This window comes from Saccopteryx bilineata, chromosome 1 (assembly GCF_036850765.1).
Source record: "Saccopteryx bilineata isolate mSacBil1 chromosome 1, mSacBil1_pri_phased_curated, whole genome shotgun sequence".
NCBI lineage: Eukaryota > Metazoa > Chordata > Mammalia > Chiroptera > Emballonuridae > Saccopteryx > Saccopteryx bilineata.
In genome coordinates, this window is record NC_089490.1 from 129,089,442 (window position 1) to 129,108,750 (window position 19,309).

The following is a 19,309-nucleotide window of genomic DNA, read 5'->3' on the forward strand; positions in this document are numbered from 1 at the left end:
GCAGCCTTATGGGAATTTGATTTTATCAGTATTAATAAAGTAGCTCCACCTTTTCAAAGCAAACAAAAATTAATCAAACTTCAACAGAAATCAGAATATAAATTTATTAATACAGAATGACAAATATAACTGTGAAAGAAGCAAGAATGTCTACCCATGGATATACACGGCCAATACTTGAATTACAGGCAGATTTATATGGATAGTCAGGTTATAATCAGAAGGTTCCTGAGTATGCATGGAATCAAAATTAAGGAAGAATTTAATATTTAATGGTCTTGTTTCATTCTGTCAATATATATATTTTTTAAGTTAAGCAACTATTATGTTGGGCACTTTTCTAGGTGCCAGGGCTACAGCGGCCTCTGCCTTCAGGGAGCTCATATCTAAGCAGCAGCTGCAGAGTACATATTCACAGAAGTTTACCGTCATAATAAGAGCAAAATATTTTGGAAGCAATCTCACAACAGAGCTGTGATTAAATAATGATAAATTCAAATGATGAAAAAACGCAGCTCTTTCAGAACAATACTCCTAGCAGTAATTCATGATAGAAAAATTATCATGATGCAATGTTAAATGAAAAAAGTAGGCTATAAAAGTGTATAGAGTACACTTTTCCTATCCCTTTATGTGCATATAAAAAGTCATCAAGCCCTGGCCGGTTGGCTCAGCGGTAGAGCGCCGGCCTGGCGTGCGGGGGACCCGGGTTCGATTCCTGGCCAGGGCACATAGGAGAAGCGCCCATTTGCTTCTCCACCACCCCCCCTCTTTCCTCTCTGTCTCTCTCTTCCCCTCCCGCAGCCAAGGCTCCGTTGGAGCAAAGATGGCCTGGGCGCTGGGGATGGCTCCTTGGCCTCTGCCCCAGGCGCTAGAGTGGCTCTGGTAGCGGCAGAGCGACGCCCCGGAGGGGCAGAGCATCGCCCCCTGGTGGGCAGAGCGTCGCCCCTGGTGGGTGTGCCGGGTGGATCCCAGTCAGGCGCATGCGGGAGTCTGTCTGACTGTCTCTCCCCGTTTCCAGCTTCAGAAAAATACAAAAAAAAAAAGAAAAAAAAAAAAAAGAAAATGAAAAGTCATCAAATTACTATAAATTATCTTTAATGTTTTTGAATTTTCTAATTCCTAAAATAGCATTACCTGCCTTTTATCATCAAGGAAAAAAATAACAAAGTAATTTCAATCAACACAATACTAGAAACTCTTCAGATTTGTGTATTAGAAGCTATCTACTATTGCTAGTCCTTGAACTTCTGCCTTTGAACTCTCAGAGAGATCTTATCCTTTCCCAGGTCTTTACAGGATACTCAACAAGGACGAGTAATACACCTGAGACAGCACATCCTATGTTTCATCCAACCTGTAGTCTCATATTTCTAGCTGTCTGCTGAACATTCCAACTTAAACACCATACAGATAACTCATATTTAATTATGTCCAAAAATAAATGTGTAACTTTCCTCACAGTCAACCTTCTAGCAACCACACTACTCATCCATGGCAATAACCTTTCTCCCAATCAGAAAGCTTGGAAAGCAGCCTTAATTCATCTTTCCCTTTCCTGTTTTAAGTTCATAATAATTGCTGTCAAATTCTCTCTCCCAGTGGACCGTACTCTTCATCCTCCCTTCCACCACCTTATTAGTCCAGGCCCTGGTCACACTGTCAGTGACGTTACTGTGCCAGCATTCGGGTGGGTCTTCCTGAGCCATGCTCTCCCATCTCTAAATCACTGTTCCTCAAACAAAATGTAGATGATGTCATTTGTTGGCTCATAAACTATTAAAGCCTTCTTTCTACCACTCCACTCTATTCCTGGCTTTTATTAAACCCCATAATTTGGATCCACCCTAACTACTTAACTTGATTTTCCGTTATCCACCAGTCTCCTCCCTCTTCAACCAGCAGACATGCCATAATCAATCTTATCACCAAGCCTTGGAATATCTAAACTTAAAAAAAAAAAACCAGTTCTTCCTTTCCCCTCTACTTATAGTTAGAGAAGCTAATGAATTTTCCTCTTTTAAAGTTTTTCTTGATTACCCCAACCTCATTTGTTTTACTTTTCTGAATTTGTTTAGCACTTATCACAGATCTCACAATTAGAAATTTACTTCCACACTCTCACATAAATGGATGTACTGCACTGTCATAAAGGTTAGTCATATATCAAATTCCATACTCCTTGAGAAGAACCATGAATTATTCTGTCCCTCACAGTATTTAACACAATGCAGAGCTCATAGAAATTGCTCAATGTTTGTTGACTGATCTAACAAGGAATGATCAATGTTAGCCCCCGCTTCTCTTTAACATGCATGTAACGGTTTGGGCAGGTCAAGCACCATCTTAAGGGATATCCCAGGAGACCCATAAGCACATTCTTAGGCATAATACAGTAATGGTGACAGGGCTCTCTATACTCCAGACTAGGGACAACAAAGACTAGGACAACTCTAGGGAATACCTGGGTTCTCTAAGTATAAACACCTTCCAACCTCCACAAGAACAGGCACTAGGTATTTTGAAAGAGTGCTTTTGAAATGAATGTCAAAGAGAACTGCATAATAAAGCAAAAGACCTAAGTAAAGTCCTGCTTATTTATAAGATGATACTACAAAAATCACCAAATCTCATTGAGAATCAGGTTAACTCAGAGGTGCCACTGCTATTGGTTAAGAGATGATGGCTGCTAACCCAGTAGTCAGCAAACTCATTAGTCAACAGAGCCAAATATCAACAGTACAATGACTGAAATTTCTTTTGAGAGCCAAATTTTTAAAATTAAACTATATAGGTAGGTACATTCCTTATCGAGGTAGCGCCCGCACGTGGTATTTTATGAAAGAGCCACACTCAAGGGGCCACACCAAAGAGCCACATGTGGCTAGCGAGTCGCAGTCTGCCGACCAGGGTGCTAACCTGTAAGAAATATTTTCATATGCATGGTTGTAGTGCCCATATTTAGGAAGTTCTTTGGAATCTTCAAAGGGCTTTCTACATACATCTCTTATTATCTGACCTTTTCTAAATACAGGATAAAATTGACACAAAGTGGCATTTAAAACAGAGTTCATATGTAACAAATACTTTGTTTTATTCTGGATCTCAAACACACTTACCTTATCATTCTAAAATTAAGAGCTACCTCAGAAACTTACTAAACAATTTTATGCGTTTTCTTCCATAGTAAGTGTATTAGAATGTTTAACCTATCAATACCTAGCAAAATTTCTATAATGCTTTCTTCCTTTTAAGGAGTTATTTTAATTTACATATTTTGCACTGATCAATTAAACTATATATAAAATTCACCAAATACAAACTGTAAAAACAATTTTCAAAAATGTTTATTTTTTTAAAGTTGAAATTGAAATTTAAAGACATAATTTGCATTCAATTTCAATGTGTAATAGCTGGGTTCTCAATAAAGGTATTATTATTGTCTGAGCTCTAACCCCAAAATACAAATTTTTTGAGACAACGCACTATTTTGAGGCATCTTGTGGTTGCTTCTTGCAATGGATAGTGTTTAAAGAATGGTATAAATAGTGCAGGGAAGTCCGGTTCAACCTTAGCATACAGGTATCTGAAAAAGACTGTTGGCTGATGAGAAAGTGTACCTTGCAAAAACTAAGAAATGGGTATGTTTACAAAAAGATTTGCTGCTGCTGCTGCTCATAAGAAGTGCCAGAATGTGTAAGACTTGCACGGGCTATAAGGTCTTTGGGTTAGTCCTGAATTATAGCTATCAGAATTCACTATCATACCACACTGTTAGAGTAAATGTCTGTTGTGAGATACCTATACTTTAACAGATGCTGTGAGGAAAATACAAAGGTAGAAAACATAATTGTTGCCCTGGAGACAGTGTCCATTTTAAACTCTGATGAAAATAAATTATAAAGTGAAAATGAAGTTAAAAGAATAACAAGGGAAATGTTTTATATCTATGCTGGACTTGATAAAATACCAGGCTTACACTTCTCAGGGTTAAAGAACTCCTAATGCTACATTACTAGGAGTATCCAGGAAAGAAGGATGAGAGAGAATTAAGGAAAGGGGAATGAGTCAGGGGAAAAAAACCCTATTCACTCTAGTCACACAGAAAAGGGTAAAACTTGAAATACAGTAATTTGGTATAAAAAATAGAATTCTGGTTATATACTGCAAAGAATGTTACCAACAGAGAAAGGGGAAGATTCTTAAAAGACTGGCGGCACAAAGAACTCTCCAATGACATTAGATTTTAAAAGACACCATAAAAGAGAGAAGGCACAGATAACATGGATGCCTACAAGAGACACAGGAGGACATCAGGAAGTAAAATGCCCACAATGAGCTCAAGTTAAGAAAATCATTAAAGGCTACAAAGGGAGCTTTTGAATATGTCTGGAAAATTTATAAAAAGGCCTGGGTAAGTCGGTTAAGGTAAATGGTCTTTTAAGATATGACAGGGGGGAAAAACCCTCTGCTTCTATTTTGCTATTTAAAAATCTTTTAACTATTTTGTTTTATTCCAGATCTGTTTTAAATACACTTAGCCATATCGTTCTAAAGTTAAGAGCTACTTCAGAAACTGACTATTCAATGGCTTTTTGAGGTTTCTTCCATGAAGTGTAATGTTTTAGAATTCTTAACCTATGGATACCTAGCAAAATTTGAATACCATATTTTTTTTTAATTTTTCTTAAGTGAAAAACAGGAAGGCAGAGAGACAGACTCCCACATGCACCCGGACTAGGATCCCCCCCCCCCCCCCGCAAGCCTCCTATGGGGCGATGCTCTGCTCTGCCCATCTTGGGCCGCTATTCAGCAACCGAGCTATTTTAGCACCTGACACAAGGCCATGGAGCCATCTTCAGCGTCCAGAGCCTACTTGCTCCAACCAAGCCATGGTGCAGGAGGGGAAGAGAGAGACAGAGAGAGAGAAGGGAGAGAGGGAGGGGTGGAGGAGCAGATGGTCGCTTCTCCTGTAAGCCCTGGCCAGGAATCGAACCCGGGACATCCACACGCCAGACCAACACTCTACTATGTTACGGTTTACATATTTCTGTAACCCCCTTGAGAGGTAGGTACTACCCCTGCACTAGAGAGGAGGGCTCTCAATCCAGTGTGTATCTCCCAACTTGAACTCGGCCTATTTTCTCAGCCTCAGAGAATGAAGAAAACAAAAACGGAGTGCTGCAATGTAAGAAGTGAAGCACAATCTACCGAGGCCAAAGAGAGCAGAACCCAAAGCAATGCAAATCTTCAGACTAGGTCACGTGTTCACACATCACGACCCTGCATACTGCAGAATGCTACAAGTACTATTTGATGAATTATGAAGACTAGAGAGCTTTGCTGAAAGGCAGGAGACAAACTACACAAGCTTTCAAAATAAGGAAAGAGCACAAACATTACAAAAGGACATGGACATAACAAAATTTTAACTGTTGTACTTACCAACCAGCCTGAGGAAAGTTCTAGACTAGATAATAAAGTAGATGGTTTTTGAATAGGCAAAGATGGGTGATTATTAAAAATCAGTAGGGACTCAAAAAGAACAAGTCTTGCCAAGGAACTTTATTTCTTCTTTTTTTTTTTCTTGGAAAATCTACAGGAAAAATAATCCATGTGACACTTTGAAAGGTTATTTAATAAGCTCCACTCTCCAATTATTTTGGGGGGAGGGGGAAAGAGGAAGGAAAATGAAGAAAAATGGGCTAATAGATGTGTTTATAACTAATAAAGCTTTTGACAACATCCTTATCAAAATGTGAGAATGGCCAGATCTGGTGAGAATAATCAAAAGCAGGACAGCACAGTAAGAACTGAAAACAATTTTAACAGATTAATTTTATCAAATGAAACTTAATAGAGAAAAGGTAAAGAATTATATTTGGATAAAAAAATCAAATGCAAAGTATAAATTACAATAGACTATTTATACATTTTTTTAAAATGTATAAATACTTTTGTTCAATAAAACTTGACACAAATTAAAAGTATAAAATGGCTGTCCCCAAATTTAACACAATCTTAATCTTAAACTGAGTTAATAGACAAGTAACAGTAGGAACAAGGAAGGTAAATGCCATGCTCTACACTGTACTGGTTGGCTCACACCTGGAGAAGTTTTCAATACTTGGCAATGCCTTAGAGTCAAAAGGACAAAGTAAAGTGCCCTCATAATTTGAAAACTAGTCACCCTCTGAGAGTATTATTAGCATGAATCAAAAGGAGTGGTATAAATTAGTTAGTAACATAAGTAATTCCAAGAAAAATGTGTGAGACACAAGACCAATCAACATGAGCTGGATATAGCTTCTGAAAGGCAGGATTAAAATGTGAATTGAGAAAAATGAAACCCTGTCAGTTTTCTTCTGGCTAAATAAAACTGTGTTAACAGAAGAGTGTTGCATTAATCTGAGGGGGAGAGGGAAGGCAGGAGTTTAACAAGCATGATTTTGCCTGTACTCCCCTAACACTGTCCAAGGTGAAAATGGGCTGATCATATTGGCTCTAACCAGCTATCATGGGTAGTGACACTCCCAATTGAGATTACCCATTCTGATTAGAGTAACTGGTTTCCTATGTAGGTTGTCCTGTTGGGGTGACAGTGTGCCTGCCAAATGATGCAAGTTTCCATCCTACTCAGTTATATTAATAAACTCATTAACTAGCATTCCTGTTTTTATGTCAGTCTCTTGGTCACTTGTTAAACATAAGTCAATTCTCATAATCTTGATTTATTTCTGGACATACACATACAAAACTCACATTTATGAATCTGGAAAAGGGAGGCCTATACCTTTTATATGACTATCCATATCCAGATACTAACCCATCTGTGAAGTCCTGTCTCTCGTTATATCAGCAGTAAATTTATCTAAAACTGAACCACACATTTTAAAAGAGAAAATTAACAAAATGTAACACAAAGAAAGTGGTCAGAAAAGTAAAAGGTCTGAAATCCATATTTGAATAAATTAAATAAACATGCTTAGTCTGAAACAGAGACCGTATAACATAGCTGTCTTCAAATATCACTCTGTGGTGATAAGAAATTATCTCTAATTCTGGGATGAGAACCAGCTGAAAGCTACATAGGGAAGAACTTTCTAATTACCACTGTTCCATGCCTGGCACACAGCAAATGCTCAGTGAGTCTTGGTAAATGTTAAATGCTCAGAATGTGTTTTATGACGTAAAACATGTCATGGAAGAGACACACATAGATGCTCTGGGAAAGGAAAGAAGGGTACCTAAGCCAGACAAGAGGTGGGAGCCGAGGAAGGCATCCCTAAAAGTGAAGATGGCTAAGCAGAGTGCCTAAGAAAACACAGGAATTACTCAAAAAAAATATGGAAAAGGCATTCCAGGAAGTAATATGTAAGACCTAAAGTCAGAGACAGCTAGTGGTTCATTAACTAGAGTGAGAAATGAAAAATCAGGCTAGTAAAACCAGTGAAGACACACCACTTCTTAAAGGGACTCAGACTTGTATGGTTTGCTGAGGAATCTGGAGGAGGCTATGGGGAATCTCTGGACATTTTAAGCATGGGGGTTCTATGGTCAGACTTATGTTTTAGGAGAATCCTTTGGCAGCCACATGGAAGATGGGCAATACTGGTTGAAGGGAGGTGGCTATTTCAGAAATTTGGAGCCTGAATGAAAATACTAACACTGGAGAAAGAGCAAAGATAGAATTCAAAAGGTATTAAAGAGGCCTTAATAAAAACTGGATTTGAGTGACAAATAAGAGGGAGAAGTCAAAAAAGACTTGGGCAATAAAAAAGAATAATATCAGTCATCGAGAGAGGTAAGTTACATAAGAAAGATCCTGGGAAGGGAGAAGATAAAAGTCAGCCTGGGCAAGTTACCTGTGGAACAGACTAAGGTGGTGATCTATAGTATTAGAAAGAGATGGACAATGAACTCTCAAGCTTGGAAGGGAGAAAAGGAAAATATACAGATCTGGAAGTGATCATCGCAGAGTGGTCACTGAAGATAACAGAGCACATGGGACGATCCAGACTCCAAAGTGTATGAGTGTGAAAAAGAGAGGACTGGGGACAGAAGGCAGAATAGCAACCATTCAAGGGAATGAAAGACTGCTATCTTGTGATCTGTTAAGTTTCTTGTCTTTAGGCAAGGAACTAAAACATATAAGCAATACTAAACGAACTAGATGACTTCTACAGCATCTTTCCACTCTGAAAGGGAGTCATAGTTGTTCATTCATCCAGTATTTCTTACAATCTGAGAAATAACTTTTTGTTACCATTCAGAAAAACTAATATCATACCTATTTTTACTCTGTGGCTTTGTTAGTCCAGTGATAAAAAAAATTTTTTTTTGAAAAATTAAAGTTTCTTAGTGTTTGATAATGCTATTCTCTGAAAGGGAAGGGGTGCTTGGATTACCTGGACAGGAGAGCTCAGGCTCTACACCTAATTTCTTATCCTATTTTCTCCTCTGAGGGCCAGTTATATGGTAGGTATGAGAATGCACTTTTATCCAAAAACAAGTTCCTACTTATTCTTTCCTTCCCTTTCTGCCACCTTCTGCCTAACTAAGACTGTACATAATTTATGGGTGTAAGTTTTAAATGTTTTACTACATTTCAGAAATGTACCTATAATTCTCACTAATATTTACAGTGTGCTGGGTTTCTGTTCCTCTTTTGGCTCAATTCTAAAAACAGTGAAACACAGGTACATATACTTTTTTTTTCATTAAGCCCCAAAATATTTTATTAAAACAAACTGTCATTTTTGGCATAACAACACACCCAGTGTATTTCTAGAAAGGATTATTGGCAGTTTGACTTAATCTTAAAAATGGCACTGGTCCCACCAAGTGGCACCTGGAACAGATGTTAGAGGAACTTGATCTCTTCTGACTGTACACACCCACCCTTCCTCTCCCGCCACTCTGCAAGCCTTCTTTTTCCTTTCCTGTTCTTGTCTTTCACTTTTCTTTCCTGCAGTGCCTATGAACTTTTATTATTACCACTAATGACACTAAAGTTAACACAACTGCTAACCAACCCCTAACCTAGAAATCCAATGGATATAATTCTAATTGGAGTCGACAATCAACTTTTTGGTTGACCTAAGAAAACAACTTAACTGTATTCTGCTTCAGTGGTCCAGTCTATAGGACAGAAAAAAATAAATGGCTCTAGAAAGTAAACCTATGTGAAGACAAACCTGGACAAAGCTCAGAGTCATGATCTGCAGATACAGGCTCTGAATAACCAAAAAATGTGGGGAGGGGGGCAAACCAGAGACAACATTTGACACTATTTGAAGTTTAGAGTCATGCCAAGTTATTAAATATAGGAAGGGTTTAAGTAGAGAAGATGAAAAGAAATCAAGGCTAGAAATAAAAAACTTCAGCAAGATATTATAGTTCTGGGAAATTTTTATGGGTTCCATAAAACTTTATGGGAAAGGTAAATAATTATGTTCCTTCCACAATCCCTTCCCTCAAATCAGTGCTCCTGAAGCTATGTTTGGATGTTGCATGCTTTTTCTACAAACACAGCTGCTCTATGCATTCATCAAAGAGAAGGCTGGCCGTGGGTTTCTTTCTTTCTCTCTCTGGCTAATCGTATCCTTACCTTCTCTGTTTGAGACAATTTATCACTGACAGTGTGCTTGCAGGCTGGGGCCCTTGGCAAGCACAGCACAGCTGCTTCCACTAGGCCACAAGGGGCAACAGACACACAAAAGCTTAGAGTGCTAAAACTGGGTAAAAGAATTTTTTTAAATTGCAAGTGAAAAGTTAAAGACAAGTTTACTTGTCCTATACAACCTCGTGTCCCAACACCAAAATAATCTAGGTCCTCATGGCTACCTTAACAGCTTTACAGCTCTGGGCTATAATGTCCTCCTGCTGCTTGTTGGCCTGAAAAGCTCCAACACACCCTTCAAGTCTAAGCTCAAGTACTACCGCCTCCAGGGAGAGCTGCTTCGCTGCTCCCAAACCGTGTTCCTTGCCTTTAAGCTCTTCTCACTGCTCCTTCATTAGAACAGCAATGTACAAGTACTTTCACACCTGAGTGTAGCTCTGTGGTCATTCAGGTGTGGTGACCTGCCTGCTTTCGGAGGGAGCACCGTGTCTTCCTATCACCGCCTCTCCCAGTACTCAGGACGTACCCCATAGGTCATCCATAGAAGGAAAGAATTCCCTACATCTCAACACCCATCCATCCAAGAACTTCATTATCTATCACCTAGATTAAATTAGTCTCTTCATTGGGTCTTCCAATTTCTGGGCCCTCTTCCCTCAAATTCATCCCATATACTCTACTGTCACTGTAATCTTACTAAAGTACAACTTTAATTAAATGTATCAGGCTGAGCAGTTGATGATGCAGAGAATGAAAAGCTAAAGACACCTGTTCTCTAAACTCAGTGGGCTCAAATCCAAGAAGGCAGAGAGAGAAGTAAATAATTAAGCAAATAGTAAATAATTTATCAGGTGTTAAAGAGATATATCCAACTCATGCTAATCCCTTGACCTGGCATGTCCTTCACTCTTAAATGGTAAATCCATGTGTCATTTTATATACTAAGAAGACTTCCTAATCTCTTCAGCAGGAAGCAATCTCTACTTTCTCTGCTCCCACAGTCCCTGACATCACTTCCTGTTTGAACTTGGACCTAAATTTCTGTTTGAATGTGTCTCTAAATGGAAGGGCAACGTATTTTACTCGTCTCTATTTTGCCATGATACCTAGTTCAGTGTCATGTAAATAGTTGATAAATGTTGAATTATGATGGTTAACCTCACTTAAATTCCTTTAGGATTTGCCAGTATTAAGAATACCAATGGGTCAAATATATGCAATTAAAGACTGAAATATTTTCACTCTGGCCACTAAAATAGAAAAAGTCTATTTAGTTTGGCTAGATAATAGTGGACATATGAAGAATATCCTAAACCAGATTTGAAAAATGTGTCCAAATGAACTGGATCTCTACGGTAAAAACACAACAAAAGGCAACTCCCTAGTGCTGTTAGCCAGGCAGCCAGCCTCTGCTGACAAATACAGAAAAATTATGATGGGCAAACATGGTGTGGTGCTTCCATAATGGGGGCAAGCCAGCGGGCAAATACTTAAGTAAAAATGTCCACAGCTTAGTAAACATTAAATTCACTTAAACAATATACTGGCAGAAGAAAATATTTCAAAAACAGTCATTAAATAAGCTCTTTCAGCTCTCAAATAATACAACTTTCCAGAGGGGAATACTTACAGCTTTTATTCATTCTTTAAAGTCTACACTCGTTTTTCTGCAACAGTGCTAATATAAGATACCTTTCAAGTCCTTATTAGGATGCCCAATTCTTTAATTTCATATTTGAAATTATGTCTGTCCTCCCTCTACCTCATTCCTTCAGCATAATTTCTTTAGTTAAATGCAACAGTTGTGTGCAGAATAAGGTAGATAGTAATTTAACCATCATTCACTGAATCACAAGAATGAAAGACTTTTAACATTGCATGATTTTAAAAGCATCACTAAAATTCCAACTTCTCAATGTTGGCCAAAAACAAAGCTCAAAACTCAAACTTTAACACCTTTTAAAAAAATACTATGCTACAATGATGTTTTTCTGCTCCTAATTGGCTTGAATGATGTCAGAACATCTAATTATATCATTTATTTCATCATTAAAATTGATGAAGGCAAACACTGTGTCTCATCAACAGATTTTGTTGAGTCCTTAGCAAACTACCTGTGGGAACTTTTAATCTAAAGATTTGAGTTTAAGTTTGCTATTAAGTCTGACCAGGCGGTGGCACAGTGGATAGAGCATCAGACTGGGATGCAGAAGGACCCAGGTTCGAGACGCCGGGGTTGCCAGCTTGAGCGCGGGCTCATCTGGCTTGAGCAAAAAGCTCACTGGCATGGACCCAAGGTCACTGGCTCGAGCAGGGGGTTACTCAGTCTGTTGAAGGCCCGTGGTCATGGCACATATGAGAAAGCAATCAATGAACAACTACGGTGTCCCAACGAAAAACTGATAATTGATGCTTCTCATCTCTGTTCCTGTCTGTCTGTCCCTATCTATCCCTCTGACTCTCTCTCTATATACCTGTAAAAAAAAAATTAAAAATAAAAAAATAAATTTGCTATTAGAATTAAGTAAGACAGTCTACGGCCATAACACCCTGAACGCACCCAATCTCGTCTGATCTCGGAAGCTAAGCGGGTCGGGCCTGGTTAGTACTTGTATGGGAGAATTAAGTAAGATGGGCCCTGACGAGAGGCTCAGTGGATAGAGCATCGGCCTGGCGTATAGATGTCCTGGGTTGATTCCTGGTTAGGACACACAGGAGAGGCGACCCCCCCCCCCCCTTCTCTCTCTCTTCCCCTTCTGCAGCTTGTAAATCAAGTGGTCCAAGTGTGGCCCCGGGTGCTGAGGATAGCTCCATCAGAGCCCATCAGCCTCAGATACTAAAAATAGCTTGATACTTGAGCATTGGTTCCAGATGGGGTTGCTGGGTCAGGGTTCATGCGGGAGTCTGCCTCACTATCTCTCCTCCTCTCACCTAAAAAAATTTTAAAATAAAGAATTAAGTAAGATGAATAGAGCTGAATTATTTCTGTGTTTTTTTCCCCAAGAGAATTTATGTTTGACATGCAAAACTGTAAAAACTCCTAAAAACAGGAGGAAGAAAAGATAACTCGGGTGGGACTAAAAGGAGGAGGTAAATTAAACAAAGGAGAAGTTTTTGTACTAAAATAAAGCAATATAAGAGAAAGCAAACCTGGATATTAGGGGTCAAGTGCTAACCTTTCCACGTCCTACCTACCTATATGACCCTGATAATTGTCATCTCACTAGGCTCCAGTTTCCTCATCTAAAGCAGACATAATAGCACACAGGGTCATTGTGGTGATTAAATGAGATAATATTTATATAAAGTATTAGCACAGTGTCTGGTACATAGAAAAGGCAAGAAAATGGTTAATATTATCGATTAAATCTCTATTACACTATACCCTAACTGGTGACATTCAGAAAGAAAAAGAAACCAAAAATATGTCAGAGAGGAAGATGATATATCATACAAAGAACTAAGTTTATCTATTACTATCTATTATGAGAAATATAGATTACACAAAGCATTTTCACATTAAATGTCCAAATTACTTACTGTGTCTCCAGGATTGCAGAATAATCTAGAGAACTGAAGCCAATGTCTCCAAGTCATAAAGCAGAATGTCAATGACTGTATGGAAGGAGAACAGGATCAAAAAATCAAAATAAAAATTTTTAAATGTGCTTATTGATGTATACAGAAGCTACTCTATTTCCAAACTTTCAACTTTTAAATTTTCATGTGTGCCAGGCCCCAAAGCAAAGGCATAATGACTCTGCTCATCAAAAATAGATGGTATTAGCAATTATGCATAGCCATTTAAGTCTCTGCCATCTTGTTCTTTTTTGGGGGGAAGTTATTGCATTTGTGTTGATTTTAAGGTGTTAAACATTATTAACTCCATCATATTAAGTAATTGCAAAAGCAGTGAAAGTATTCCAAAATTAGGAAGAACAGAATCTTATCCTGAATCAGACAAAGAGAGAGCAAATAATTGTAAAAGGTAAGAAAACAATGGATGTGGCCGTGCACATGAGAGCAGACACACACACTTAACGTGAAAACTCCATACCTGTGGAATCAGCAAGAATCAGCAAAAGACAGGAAAAACAGGAAAGCTTCGGTATGTGTAGCCAGAGAATCAACATCATTTTGGGTTGTCAACTATTCTACTGTTAATTCAGGGGACAGCAAAGAGTTTATTTAAGAGTTTAAAAGTTGAGCATTGTACTAGTGCTACTATTGTAAGCTACAGACAAACTGCCAAAGTTTAAGGCCTCTTTGAATTTATACAACAGCAATGGAGTGGTCAGTCCACTATATAATGTAACTTCTAAGGTCTTCCCTAGGACTCATGCAGAGACCATCTAAAAAGGCAGGGTCTACCTATCTCAGTGGATTTTCAATGTAGACAAAACTAGTCTATTATGGGAAAAGTCACCCCCAATGCTTAAAGGAACACATAACTTTCTTAAACAAACCATAGTTAACTTACAAACAACTCCATTAAATTCCAGGCTTAGATTTTGTCAATTGGGGGGTGATAAATGCAAGAGTATTCCATCACCTATTAATTTAAACTGCATATAAGAAATCTTTTTTAAAAACGTTTTGCCACTTTTATCTTGTTATAATAACATAAATAAATGGGTTTTACATCCTGACTGTAGTTCTACTACTTTTCCCATTAGGTTTTAAACTCAGCAACCACAAATTATTTTACTGTGGGAGTTTTCTAGAATTTACCCAACTCACACAAGGAAAAAGCACTTATTATATTCATTCACAGAGATTGTACCTTTGAAGTTCTACTTAAAACTGAAGTCAATCAGGGTACTAGGAAAGAAACTGAATGGTCCCACCTTGCTAGACAGTTATGGATAGGCAATACCCTTATCACTGCCTACATATACCATTTTTCCCTAATCTTTAAATCCACTTGAGTTCATTGGGATCCCAATACGTAGATAACCAATAACAGATGTGAACTATTCCTGAAACTTAATAAATAAAATAAACTGGTTCTTTCATTCAACAAAGCAGCATTTATTAAGTAGGCTGATGCTACTGTGTATTTTTATTTAATGTACTGATTTTAATGTAATCATGGGGATGCTGGATGATAATATGCTTCCTTGATTCACCCTACATTATATGTAAAATAAAATCAGTTTAACTTCAGACCAATATGTGCACGGTGCATTTCTATAGCACTTTTTATTTGACAATCCCAAAAAAGCTTTCAAAGTTGCCCTAACATAAAGTATCAGTGACTGAATGTCTCTCATTTTATACACATACACTTTATTCAAAACCCTGTTTCAAGCACTATAAATTTAGCTGTTTGTGGTAATAAAAACTAAAAGGGCTTAGACTGGCATCCGATCATTACATAAAGTCCAACTTTACAATTCAATCCAAAAAATACACAGTGCTAAATGATTTTTTAAAATTACAAGCCAAAATATACAACTCAAAAATTCCATCAGACAAAGAAGTTAATGTAAGTAAAACTTCTTATTTCTAAATCCTTAAGTGTATCCTACTAGATACTAAGTCAAATTTATCAAAAGTCCCACCCAATGGTTACCTTTAATTTGCACAGCCACTTCCAAAAATTAGTCAAATATCTAACATGCAAAAAAAAAAAAACCAAACAAACACCTTATTTACCTGGGGTTTTGTTATTTTGGAGCTCGTTTTAGAAAACTGATCCCTAAATTAAGGTGCCAGAAAAATGTTCTCCCAAATCAATTCTTTGAAAATACAGGTTCAAAACCCTGGGCTTGCCTGGTCAAGGCACATATGGGAGTTGATGCTTCCAGCTCCTCTCTCTCTCTCTCTCTCTCTCTGTCTCTCTCTCTCCCTCTCTCTCTCCTCTCTAAAAAAATGAATAAATAAAATAAAAATTAAAAAAACTCCACAAATTAATAACTTAAAAAATAAAATAAAATAAAATAAATGAAAATACAGAGAGATTGTCAAGAATGGGAGAGAAAATAAAGAAAGTGGTTAAGCACAGGGATACATGTATAAGCCAGAATTCCTGGGTTGCAATCCCTGTTCTACTATTTTCTAGTTATCTGACATTGGTAACTCAGTTACCCTATCTGCAAAATGGGAATTAAAAACATACTCCATATGGTTGTTGTAAGGCTTAAACCCAGGTAAATTACTACACAGAAGGGTTTATCAGCAAGTAGCATTATATAAAGTGTTTGCTTATTAAGATTATTACATGATTTGTTCATCTAAATCATCTACACAAATGCCTTTCCCTACTCAGAGCCTTCCTTGTCTTGACTTCATGGAATTTAATCCCTCCCTCCTTGACTTCTTCAAAAATGCATTGTGTATTAATTACAGTTATTTGAGTGATATTCCCTCCCATTAGATTATATCTCATTAAAGACAGAGACCACATCTGAGTGTAATGGTTAGCAAATATTGTTGGATTTTACCCTTTATTTCTCTCTCTCTCTCTCTAAAGGTTCTGAATAATACCCTGTTAATTAGCAAACCTTTACTTGGACACAGGAGTTTCAGGTAACCAGTGCACTTAAATATTGATCATACTTTGATAACTATTCTCTTAAGGCTTAAAAAAATTTTTGAGGGGGAGAAAAGGAGTCACTTAATATTTTTAAACTACTAATCAAGAATATCTTTTAAAGTTTGTTTTTTTTTAATTTCTTATGCTTTTTAAAAAAAATGTCTTATGCTTCAAAAGCTTATTTCTCTCAAAAAGCCCATGGTGCTCTTAATATAAAAAAACAGTAGCATAATTTCTGCATATGTCAAGTCTAACTTAGTCATAACTTGCCCATCTACTGATTTTAATGTAATCATGGGGATGCTGGATGATAATATGCTTCCTTGATTCACCCTACATTATATGTAAAATAAAATCATTTTAACTTCAGACCAATATGTAAATCTTTCTGGCTTTGATTTGTGCCCCCTTTTCTGTCTTAGCAAAGTGCCACTCACTCACACTCAACACACACATACATAAGCCTCCAATATATCCAGGATTACCTAAGAAAGCATGTTCTGAAGTATTATCCAACTTCAGTAAACACAATGATGTTGCTCTTACTTGAAGGGAACGAACTTTTTTGAAAACAAATGACGGAGCTGAGTCCATTGCCTTGTTACCATTTTCTACCAAGTACAATCTTTCCTTTGTTTTATAATGAAATTAATTTTTCAGCCTAAAAACTGCAGAGTACATACTTAGGTGCAGAAATAGTCCTAGTCTCAATTCTTTGACTAGGATTCTTTGAAATTGATTCTCAACTTTAAAACAAATGCAAAAACAAAAGGCTAAAGAATAATTGCACCTGTTTTACATGGTTCTTCTAATTTTTTTTTTTTTCATTCCCAGTGGCAGGGCTTTTCAAAGGAGTACAAAAAATACTCCCTGTTTGTTTCTCATTTTAAATACATTCCAACCAATGGGAAACACTATTAGCCATCTTAGCAAGGAGTAGAATGCCAAGTGCAAAGCTGAGACAGATCAAACCAAAACACTGTACTTCTTTTCAGATTACAATTTTTCACATAAAAGTACTTTGATGAACCTATGCAAAGAACAAATGCCACCATAATTTAGTAACATATTTTAGATTAATTTCTCTCCCCTCATATAGTCACAGAGTGGCTAACTCACATACAGGTTGAGGCAAAGGTAGGTTTATAGTTGTCTGTATGGAAAATAATACAATAATTAATAAATAATAATACAAGAATGAACTCTGTTTTGCATACTCACACTGTGAACCTACTTTTGTCACCACACTGCACAATACCTCTCAGCTACTGGGTAGAGAGTATAATAAACTTAATTGTTTTATATATCCTGAGATATACAAAGAAAAGCAAATCAAACACAAAGAGGTTTCCAGTGGTTTATATATATGTATATGACTGAGACAATGCATTTCAAAAAAACCTTCAGTGGATAAATAAAATGGCTTTAAATAGACCTTGCCTTTAAGCAGGGAAACCTGACAAGTTTAATCCCCCACTACATCTCTAACAGCCAAAAGACAAGGTCTCCCTCGTTGATCACCTCCCTACAACCAGGAGGCATAAATTAAAACACAAGTTGTTTTCTCAGATTTGAGCCATAATAAAGCTAAAACCAAGGGCTTTTCGGGAAATTGGCTTCTATCAAAACTTATCAGAAGTTAGGTGAAATAGACAAGAGCATTGGTTCAGAATTTATCAAGAGAACAGTCACACTTTTGGACAAGCCACTGCTACTTCCAGCACCATCAGCTCACTCCCCACCCCCAACTTCTTTTTATATCTTTTCTCTAAACTTACAACCCGAAAAGCGATCCACAAAAGTAGTATCAGCACACGGGAGGCCACTGGTTTTGAAAATAAAGTTTGTTCTTTTGCTATCAACGACAACTTTCTAAAGGTGAAATGTCTCCTACTCAATCGGGGATAACCTTTCTTATTCGCATACCAATCACTCGTTTGTCTGCAATAGTAAAGATGGGAAGGCAGAAAAAGGAGTGGGAGAAAATTCTGTCGAAAAGCAGGGTGTACGCTTCCAGGGGTAGGGACAGATTTTGAGACCGGCTTTGAGCACTCCGCGGCTTCTGGGAGCTGGTGGCTTTCCTGTGTCTGAGAAATGTTCAGCGACCTGACGCATCAGTTTTTAGGAATGATACACAAACAGCTCACACAATTGAAGAGCCATGCCCCGAGTCTCTCCTCCCGGGACCTCGGCCTGAGGGCACGGGACAGCGGGGCAGGGGGACACCAGGTCAGGGTCCACGACGTTTGCTATTGTTCACCGAGCCCAGGCAGGGACCTGAGCCGCGCGCTCGAGGGACGAGGGAAAGGCTGAACGGAGCAAGGAAGAACAGGTTCCTCCCCAGGCTCGAGGTTATCTCTCCGGACACACGGGTCCAGTGTCACCCCGGGAACAGGAGGGCCCAGGCCGTCGCCAGAGCTTCAACGGAGACATGACCAGCCCTGAGATGAGCCCAGCTCTTCCCGGACACCCAGAGGCACCCTGACCTCTCCCTTCCGCTCGCAGAGTCGGGGCAGGTGCGGCGACCCCGGCCCCTCCCAGCTTCGGCCGCGGAGCACCGCACTCGCGGACTCACCTGCCTCCGGTCGCGCCTGCGGCCGGCTCAGCCTCCGCACGGACCGCAGCCGGCCGGCGCCCGTCCGCTCCCAGCCGCCAGCTCCGCCCTCGCTCCGCCCCTGAGAGGCGGGACCCACGGCCGCGCCGGGATCTCGGGCAGCCTCCCTGAACTCTCGCGAGTCCTCCTTCCTGCGCTTCCCGGCAGCTGGGCCGGTCCGACTCGGCACTGACGTCATACGCAGCACAGCCGGGGGCAGGCTTCTTTCGTCAACGTGGCCTTCTGCCGGCTCACACTCACCTGGTGAATAGCTAACGGGCCCTGGAGGAGCTGACTGGAGAGCCCCTTCGCCTCCATCGTAAACCTCACATCCTTTCTCTCTGCTGCTCGGTGTTGGTTCAGAGCTCCCTTGGGAGAGGCTCAGTGTGTTGTCATGTTAGTTACTTGTCCTGAAAGTGCTCAGAATTTTTTCCAAGACTAAACAATGAAATGCAAAGAGTGTTAGAGCTAGGGGCTAAGAGATACATCTCCATAAACCCACACATTTTTCAGATTAAGAAAATATGGTCAATGAAAATGGATTGGCTGACCAAGT

At 38.8% G+C, this 19,309-nt stretch overlaps 1 protein-coding gene across 7 annotated transcripts in view; it reads right to left on the bottom strand.

The window, feature by feature from the left end:
* STK38L (serine/threonine kinase 38 like) overlaps window positions 1–18,828 on the bottom strand; it is a 113,119-nt gene extending 94,291 nt beyond the window's left edge. For 5 of the 7 annotated variants that reach the window (XM_066265879.1, XM_066265868.1, XM_066265857.1 and 2 more), the window contains exons 1-2: window positions 18,736–18,828; window positions 13,163–13,237 (exon numbers count right to left, since the gene is read on the bottom strand). The gene's annotated coding sequence lies outside the window, so the exon portion shown is untranslated. Of the gene's footprint in view, window positions 1–13,162; window positions 13,238–13,679; window positions 13,780–18,735 lie in introns of all 7 variants that reach the window. The other 2 variants (XM_066265891.1, XM_066265909.1) reach the window with 2 other exon arrangements.
* Between the last annotated feature and the right edge of the window lie 481 nt (window positions 18,829–19,309).